This window comes from Grammomys surdaster, unplaced genomic scaffold (assembly GCF_004785775.1).
Source record: "Grammomys surdaster isolate TR1022 unplaced genomic scaffold, NIH_TR_1.0 362, whole genome shotgun sequence".
Taxonomy (NCBI): Eukaryota; Metazoa; Chordata; class Mammalia; order Rodentia; family Muridae; genus Grammomys; species Grammomys surdaster.
In genome coordinates, this window is record NW_021604781.1 from 5,112,077 (window position 1) to 5,122,365 (window position 10,289).

Below are 10,289 nucleotides of genomic sequence, written 5' to 3' on the forward strand. Positions count from 1 at the left end.
AACGGTGCTCTCCAAAGTCACTGTGGACCATTAAGAAATCGTAAGCATGGGGGAATAATGAAGGACCAAACATGTTTTTCACCAGCATAGAGGATGCAGGTGCAGAATCCCAGGGTTATGGAATCCCCCAGAGCACCTGTATGAGAGGAAAATAAGATCACAAAGCCAGCATATTCAGGGCCACTCTAAGTACATTTACAGGACAGTCTAAGCAGTGTGACTTACTCTCGGCTGTCTGGACTTTGCTTCTGCCTGTGTCCTTGTCTGTCATGAGAACCACAGACTATGCACAGGCCGAAGGCCTGAAACAACAGTAGAAAGCAGAGGCAGCATACAAAGTCTTCTCTGACATTGTTGTGGTCTGAGCCTGTTCCATGACCTAAGACAATAACCTCCTTGGCTCAGCTTAGATACAGGGCATTGTCTCTGTGTTGTAAAGACTCTAATATGTCCTTTCCTTTGAATTGTCTCTTCCTGTTCCTGCAATCTTTGTTTACCTCAGTAGAGATGACTCCTAAAAGCTGTCCTGAGTACTGGAAGCCGAGCACCTACATGAAGGCGGACATAAACCTGGGTGCATTTATTCCCTTTTTCATCACACTAGAAGGACCCAAAGAAATCCAGAAATTTATTGATATCGATCCAAGTATACTATTGGAAGCCATTCTGTAAGTATTGTGTGAGCGTGCTAAGGGTGCTCTGGCTACATGACAGTGCATACTCAGCGATGCGCGTGTAATTCCTTTGTGGCTAATGAAACAAATACACAGCAATGTGATACTGAATGTCAAACTTGCCTCTTTCATTCCTCTTTTATATGTTTACATCACATAGAGATCGAAGAAGGAAACCAGAACTCTTGTGTCAGCACCGTGCTAGGATTCCATAGACAGGCTTATATATTTTAAGACATTGACTCAACCGTCAAGGAGAGGTTCCGCTCTGCTCGTGTCAATTGGGCATCTAAACGCCTTATGTTTGAATGTCTGCTTCTTTCTACACAGTGAAAGATTTACTGCTAAAATGAAGTTGAATGTCTCCGTGGTTTTACCACATATCTTAACATCTTTTGCCCCACATGTTTCTTTGGTCTCTTTAAAGCATCTCAGAGTTTGAACATTGTGGTCAGAGTTATGACTTATTTATTTTCCATTGATATTTTAAGGCAGTGTTTAGAAAATCACAACCCTAATGACTGATATTTCACCTCCTCGTCAATTGGGTCTGCTGGGGACACTGTGTCCTAAGATTTATTGGAAGTTTTGTGTCTTTAATTTTCAACATTTCTGTCTGTCCTTGCCCTCCCTCAGAATCTGATTCAGTATTGACTTTTTCATGTGTACTGCTGTTTTTTCACCCTTCATCCAAGTTCTCCTGTATACTGCTGCATCTTGTCTCAAAGCCCATTTGAACTGACTTGCTTGTTTCTTTCTGTTTATGTCATTTACCTTTCCACTTTTTGAAGCATTTAACTGGTACTTTATCTATTTAATATCCTTTAGTTCATTTATTTGTTAGCCATGACATTGAGAAGGGGTCTTTTGGCCTTGCATTTTCATATTTTCTGTTTTTCAGCTGTGGTTATAGTTTTACATCTGTTCATTTGAACATCAGTTCTGGACTAGGATGGTCCTTTACTTAGAAATATCTTTTTGAAGGCTCAACCCATGCTCTGCTCTGTTAGCAGAAAATTATCTTCAGGCCTGTGGTCCTGAAAGTTGTGGTGTTATGGAGTATGTGAAGATGCCAGAGATGCCTGACTTATTTTGCGAGTAAAGTATTCTTAGGGATGTTTTTACAAGATGGAAAAACTATAGCTCAGTGGCCTACTACAGCAAGAAGTGGAAGGATTCTTGAGACTAGGAGAATGACAGAGAGAGTCCATCCTCAGAGACAGGCTATAAGTGGGAAAGCTTCAACTGTTAATTCACAGTACTCGTGTGAGTCTGTCTGACCTGTAATGTATGGAGCAGATCTCAATTCTTTGAAGCTTACATTATTTTTCTTAAGTTAACAAAAGAAGATAAAAGTTTTAAATATATTAGCATGACCATTGTATGTAATCTGTACTGGAATCCTCATTGTAGGAAAAGTAGGTAATGAGTGTCTGTAAGAAGTTGGAGTAGGCTCATGCTTTAGAGCTGTAGCAGAAGCTTGGGTACCAAAAGGATGTTTCTAGACTAAACACACGAACACTCTGCCCTCTGTCCTTTTCCATATGGACATGTATACATGACAGAGACTTTTTCAGCACAATGAGGATTTCACTGAAATCTATTTTTAAAGCACAACAAAGGGAAACTAAAAATTAAAAAAAAAATTGTGTCTGTAACTATGATAATAGCATCACGTGATTTACCAGGGTGAACTAAATAGTATATCAGAACTCATCTGATTAATCTTTTATACTCTGAGCTTTACAAATCATTAAATCTTATATTACACACTTTAAACCACCTCTTCAGACCTTTACAGCTTGTATTTACATACCTTCATCACTTCCTTAAATCCCCAAAACTTACACCAAATTTAAAGGTTTTTTCCCCCATCCAATCATTTATTGGAAGGCATAGATGGTTTATTAATGGAAGCTGTGATTGAAAAGCAAGTTGGCTTGAATAAAGGAATGGTTAAATGTAAATGTTTAGTTATTTGTAGCATGATAGCTTCAGCTTCATTTTCATTTAAACCTACTTTTTGGGATTACCTTTTTAGTTGTTAAGCCTGTCTGTGAAAGACAATGCTAGGTTTAGTAGTCTAGGCTATATCTGTGGTCTCTTTGAGACTGCAAGATATCTGCCCAGGCCCTTCGATCTTTTGGAGTCTCTGTTGAGAAGGCAGGTGTAATTCTGACAGATTTATCTTTATGTATTACTTGGCCTTTTTTCTTTGTGCTTTTTAAAATTCTTTCTTTATTCTGTACATTTAGTGGTTTGATTATTATGTGACGGGGAATTTTTTTTCTGGTCTAATCTATTTGGTGTTCTGTAAGCTTTTTATATGTATATGTACACTCCTCTTTCTCTAGCTAGAGAATTTTTCTTCTATAATTTTGTTGAAAATATTTTCTGAGCCTTGTAGCTGGGAATTGTCCCCTTCTTTTATTCTTATTATTCTTCAGTTTTATCTTTTTATAGTATCTCAGATTTCTCAGATGTTTTTGTGTCATGAGCTTTTTAGATTTAGCATTTTGTTCAACTGATGTATCAATTTCTTCAAATGTATCTTCAATGCCTGAAATTCTCTCTTCCATCTCTTGAATTCTGTTGGCAATGCTTGCATCCATAAGTCCTGTTCCCTTCCCTATGTTTTGCATCTCCAGGATTGCCCCAGTCTGCATTTTTCTTTATCACATCTATTTCCATTTTCTGTTCTTTGACAGTTTTATTCATTTCCTTCACCTGTTTGATTATATTTTCCTGTATTCCTTCATGGGATTTATCCATTTCTTTTTAAAGGCTTCTGTTGTCTTTATAGAATTGGTCTTAAGGCCATCTTCTTGTGCTTCAGCTATGTGAACATATCCAAGGCTTTCTCTAGCAGGATAGCTGGGCAATGGTGGTACCATGTTGCCCTGGCTCTTGATAACTGTGTTCATACACTGTCCTTTACCCATCTGCTTGTCCCCGTTGTTAATTCTGATGCCACTGGGCCTCTTTTGCAAAGCAGGCAGAGTCTAACAGTGGATTTCTGGGATCAGAACACTATTCACCTCTGCTGGCTGTGCCCCAGGTGGACTCAGCACATAGATTGTTTGGGGATGTGTCTTAGCTAGATGTTCCTGGGGCCACAAAGGGTTCCTTGGGATGACAGGGTAAGCCATGTCCCTGGCAATGGAGATCCGGTGGCAGCATGCAATTCATCTCTACTGACTGTGCCCCAAGTGGACCAGACTGGTTGGGGAATGATGAGTGACCAATCTAATCTGGATATTCTTACGACCCACACAGGCCTCCTCAGGGCAGCAGAATATTCCTGGGATCACATAAGGCTCATCAGGAGGACAGGGAGATCTGTGATCCAGATGATAGCGCTCAGAGTATCATATACTCACCTCTGCTGGCTGTACTCCACTTGAACCCAACTGGTGGGAGAATGGTGGTTCAGGGGTCTAAACTGGTTGTGCATGGGGCCTCCACAGGCCTCAATGGGGAAGCAGAACTCTTCTGGAGACCCACAAGGCTCCTCAGGACAGCAGAGAGAACCATGAGCCAGATGACAGAGGTCAGGGGACCACGTGTAACTCACCTCTCTCTGCTGGCTGTGCCACAAGTGGACTCAACGGGCCAGAGATTTTTATGTATTTTGGATATTAGCCCTCTGTCAGATGTGGAGTCGTGAAAATTTTTTCCCATTTTGTAGGTAGCTTTTTTATACTACTGATGGTAACCTTTGCCTTACAAGGCTTTTCAGTTTCACAAGGTGTTGTTTCTTAATTTTTGATCTTAGTGACTGCACTATATTGTCCTGTCAGGAAGGTGTCTCCTGTGCCAATGAGTTCAAGACTAATAGACACTTTCTCTTCTATCAGGTTCAGTGTATCTGATTTTGTCTTGAGGTCTTTGATCCTGTTGGACTTGAGGTTTTTGCAGGGTGATAGCTATGGATCTATTTGCATTTTTTCTGTATAATGACTTCCAGTTAGATCAGCACCATTTTAAAGGATGTTTTCTTTTTCCCATGGTGTATTTCTGAGTTCTTTATCAAAAACCAGATGTCCACAGATTTGTGGAATTACGTATAGGTCTTTCATTCAATTTTATTGTTCAACATGTCTGTTTTTAGGCCAGCACCATGTGATTTTATTAACTACACTTCTGTAGTACAGCGTGAAATCAGGGGTGATGACTCTTTCAGAAATTTTTTTATTGCATAGGATTGTTTTTATGTCCCTGAGATTTGGCAGGGGGCGGGGGCGGTTTCCATGCGAAGTTAAGTGGTTTTTTCAAGTTCTGTAAAGAATTGTGTTGGAATTTTGATGGAGATTAAACAGAATCTAGAGATTGCTTTTGTTAAGATGGCTATTTTGACTATGGTAATCCATGAGTATGGGCGATCTTTCCATATTCTCATATTTTCTTTCTTCAAAGATTTGAAGTTCTTGTTATACAGGTCTCTCACCTGCTTGGTAGCATCACACCAAGATATCTTGTATTATTTGTGGCTATTGTGAAGCATCTTCCTTCACTATTTTTTTTCTCAGCCTGTTCATCATTTGTATATAGGAGAGCTACTGGTTTTTTGTTTTTTGTTTTTTTAATTCTAAAATTGGATCCAGCCACTACCTAGAAGCAGTTTATCAGATGTAGGAGTTCCCAGGTAGATATTTTTTGGTCATGTATGTATATCATCTGCAAATATCAATACTTTGACTTCTTTTTTCCAATTTGCATTCTATTGATCTCTTTTAGTTGTCTTACTGCTCTAACTAAAACTGTCAGTACAGTGTTGAATAGATAGAGAGAGAGTGACTAACCTTATCTTGTTCCTGATTTTAGTGGAACTGCTTTGAGTTTCTGCCAATTTAATTTGATGTTGGCTATTTGTTTTCTGTAAGTTGCCTTTATTAGGGTTTAGGTGTGTTCCTTGTGTCCCTGATCTCTCCAAGGCTTTTATCAAAATTCTGAGGTTGGACAACAAGGACCAGCCGCCTTGTGAGAGGGTGTATTCTTTACGTTAGAAGCTGTACCAAACTCTTACTGAGCTACACTCTAGACAACCCATCCACACATCAACACTGAGTGGCCTCTCAACACTGTATCTCAAAAGTTCTCACCTGATCCAAAAGCAGATAAGTGAGATAGAAGGAAACCGAGGTCAGAATGCCCGACCAATGGAGGTTGACATGACTCTACATGAAACAAACAACCCAATTTAAAATACGTGGAAATAAACTGAGAGTTCAGAAAAGATGAAATAAAAACAGCTGGGAAAAATTACAAAGGTATTCAGTCTCCTTAATAATCAATGTAATTAAGACATTGTAGGATCTCATCTTACACAAAAATGTAATTTACAACAATTGCTGGCATTTATATGGATTAAGGGGACTAAAAACTGGTGTGCACTTTATGGAAAATAGTGTGGAGAATCCTTAAAAATGTACAAAGAGAACTACAATGTTGACCATGTTCATCAGTCCTGGGCATATACCCAAAGGACTGCATATCCTACTAGAGGAATTCTTGACCATTCATGTTCATTGTCACTCTATTCACGATAGCCTAGAAGTGGCCATTCATCAACTAGTAAATAGGTATTGAACCTGTGGGATAGGTACCCAGTTGAGTTTTATTCAGCTCCAAAAACAAATATAATTGTGAAATCCACATGTAATGGATGGAGCTGGAAATTTCCAGTCTGAAGGAGGTAAGACAAATACAATAAGACAAAGCCAAATGCTTTCTCTCATATTCAGATGCTAATTTTGAATCTTTAAATGTCTCTACTTAACTGGAACAACCATGTAAATAAGGAAAATAGTGACATACAGTATAGAGGACATTTTACTGGTGGGGAAATAGAACATATGCAATATGAAGAGGGAAATGAAAATACTGGAGCAGAAAGGGTTAAGTGGTAAATACTGGGAAATCAGAGTAGCAGAGAGAGTATGTGTAAGAATAACTAACACTGAGACCTTGGAGAAAACTATATGGAAATATACTACTATAAAATATATATGTATATATCATATATATAAAACATATATATTTATACAATATAAATATATGTGATATATATAGTTTTCAGATAGAAAGATAGAAAGATAGATAGATAGATAGATAGATAGATAGATAGATAGATAGATAGATATCTTAAATGAGATTATCCTATGGCTGGGGGTTATTGTCACTGCCAGATATCATGATCAACAAAGAGCCCACTACCAGGTAAGGGTTACCAATTTTACATTTTGTAGATGCTGTCCATATACACCTAAACTTTATAAGCTATTTCTGTTGCTCTTGGTTACCCTCCATAATTTGATAGTAGGACCCGTGTGATGAGGACATCACACACTTGAGTCATAGGACATGGAGAAATAAAGCTGGGGCTGACATGGAATCTTTAGTCCATAGAATCCATAGGGCTGAAATGTTTTATGTCCATTAATAAAGAAAAATGTAACCACTGGTAACTTCAGAAACCTACAACTATGTCTGTCAGGGAAAGATATGCCTACAGGTGGTATAACTTTATAGTGGCATACATATTCTTGGGGTAGCCTGCAATATTTTTTTTATCAGGTCTAAATCCAGCTTCATGAGGTAGGTTTCTTGTTTTATTCCATTAACTGACCTGTGAAACTATGGCTATGGTGCCATTGGTCCTAAATGAGCAACCTCTACTACTATTGTGACAAATAAGCAAATATTTTACCTGCTTCTTCAATTCTTACCATTATATGAGGATTTCAATGATACTTCCTTCATACCTTTTCAGAGAAGCTTCTTATTCCAGTAGATGTGACTAACACTTAGACCTGCAACTGGTCATCAGCTGAGCCTAACGATCTACATTCACTCCCCAGGTCTATATGGTAAATGGAGAGAGCCAACACTCACTGACTGTCCCCTGTGCCCTTATCTGTGTGCACACATGCATATACACATATGCATATAAACATACATGCAAAATAAATAAATAAAAATTTAATAAATTTAGGGCCGCAGAGGCAGCTCCGTGGTTAAGAGCACTGACTGCTCTTCTGGAGGTCCTGAGTTCAAATCCCAGCAACCACATGCTGGCTCACAACCATCTGTAGTGAGATCTGATGCCCTCTTATGGGGTTGTCTGAAGACAGCTACAGTGTACTTACATTAAATAAATAAACCTTTGGGCTGGAAGTGGGGCTGCAGTGAGGGAGAAGGGAGGGGGAAAAAAGAAAAAAGAAAAAAAGAAAAAAAAGTAGCTTCCAAGGATCCCTGCTCCCAACTACCAAGTTCCAGGAGTAAGAGAGTACAGCCCACATACCTCTTTCCAAAGTTCCATTTCCTCCCATTGTGAGCGCTTTTTAATGCCTTCGTGGGCTTAGGACTGATATCTTCTCCTTATGTTCTATTTTTACGTATCTTTTCCTCATGTTCTATTTTTACATACTTTCACTGATTTACACAAGAAAACACTACTCATTCATTTAATCCACAAACTCAGAGAAACACTTTTCCTCTATTTACTATTTTTAAAATTTTTTCTTAAAAATTTAAAAGATTTCTTTACTTTAATTTTATGTCTGGAATGTTTTGCCTACATGCATGTTTGCTTGTGTACCACATGAGTGCCTCATGCCTGGATGTCCTAGAACCGGTGTTACATACTATTGTGACACAAAACATATGATCTGAATCAGGGTCCTCCACAAAAGCAGCAGTCACTTATAACATCTAAGTCATTTCTGAAGCACCAGAAACACTATTTTACACAGTTTTTTTCCATATGTTTGAGTGCTTACCTTCTTGTATATGAGTGTATGCCACATGTGTTCCTGGTGCCTACAGATGCCGGAAGATTACTGCATGACCTGGAGCTACAGATCGTTCTGAGCTACCCCGTGGGCACAGGGAACTGATCCCAGGTTTCCTTCAATAGGATTCAGTGTGCCTAGCTGCCTGGCCATCTTTCTATCCTCTAAAGAATCACTTTAATGCTAGGAATGAATACAAGCAAACCTGGTACAATTTTTAAGTATGAAAGCTAAAGCTTTTTAAGTGAATATGAAACTGAATCATTCCAAAATAAAAGGATATGAAGCTCTTGTTCACATCTGTAGATAACACCTTAGTGACTCTTGCATTCATTATCTGATACTTTCATGAGTAGAAACATTATAAGCATCTTCATATTCAATAATCATAGGACACAGAAAGGTGACACGTCAATCTACATAATGTAGTAAAAAAATGAATTACTGGAATACAGTTAAATTTCTGAGACTTTAAGGGCCATTCCATGATGTCCCTGAGTTGGTAGGGGCTCATTCATACAACCTTTACAAGTCATGGAAGAAATCAGGGTGTAGAACCTCTAATTTCCTGAATTTGCTAAAGATTTCCTGAGAAAAATGGACTGAGTGTTCTCATCATTCTGCCTCCATTTAGACCAACATGGAAAAACTATCAATATTTGATAACCTTATACTTTGCCATTGAGGAGATCAATAAGGACTCTGACCTACTTCCCAATATGACCTTGGGTTTCCACATCTATAATGCTTTTAATTCTCACCAAAGAACTTTGGAGGGTCCTCTAATGTGGCTGTCTGGAAGGAGTGAGTTTATCCCTAACTACAAATGCAAGACTCAACACAAAGCTCTTGGAATAATTTCAGGAACTAGGAGTGAATTTTCTGCTGCTGTTGGAACTCTTCTGGAGCGCTACAAAGTCCCACAAGTAAGTTAGAAATGTTTTGGTGTCCACAACTACATTTTTAAAACAGTAGAGAGGTTGTTTATGTTTACGGTGGGCAGATTTAAAATACAAGTGAATGAGTTACATGGATATGGCAGTGATCAGCAATGGAAAGAGTGTGACAAAAGCATGAGCAGTAAATTCTGTGAATTTCTGAGCAAATCACCGAGTAGTGTTCATGATTCTTTCTTCAAACTCTGGCAAGAGGCACTGTGGATGTTCAGGCTGAGCATTGCTCATAAGTCAAAATCTACAACACAGATAACTAATTAGCCAAGCTAGGGTATAAATATCTCAGTCCATCCAGTGGCCAATGACTGTCACAGAAGAACAGGAAGTCTAGAATACATATCTAAAATAGGAACAATCCTCAAGGCCATCACCAATGCAAATGATCCAAGGAGTTTATGATCTCATCCAGAAAAGTAGGTCTCTGAATATTACAGAGAAAATCCCCTTAAATATACCTCCACAGTACGCTCTTGTCAGCCCCTCCTGAAGCGAAGAAACCATCACCAGGCAATACCACAAAGAGAAAATATTAGGTGACCCCAAAGTTAACCTAATAGTCCAGATTAAAAACCCAGATCTTTGTACATTGATTCTTGTCACTCATTTAAACAACTCACAAATGTATCCTAATTACATTGCATCCTAATGTTAGAAAAAATTAAATGCATGATTATTTCCATATTTCTCAGAGATTTGTATTTTACATTAGTTGCTGGGTGATAAGTCTATCAAATCTTTCACTAGGGAGGAAAGAAAGAGACAATACCTGACAATGTTACCCCAGATCTTCATGCCCTGCTCTTTGCTAACTGCAAGTCATATATATATATATATATATATATATATATATATATATATATATATAT

At 38.3% G+C, this 10,289-nt stretch overlaps 1 pseudogene; it reads left to right on the top strand.

Annotated features, from left to right (window-relative positions):
• Positions 1 to 507: 507 nt before the first annotated feature.
• The window catches only part of LOC114631423, a 25,956-nt pseudogene continuing 16,174 nt past the window's right edge, over positions 508 to 10,289 (top strand).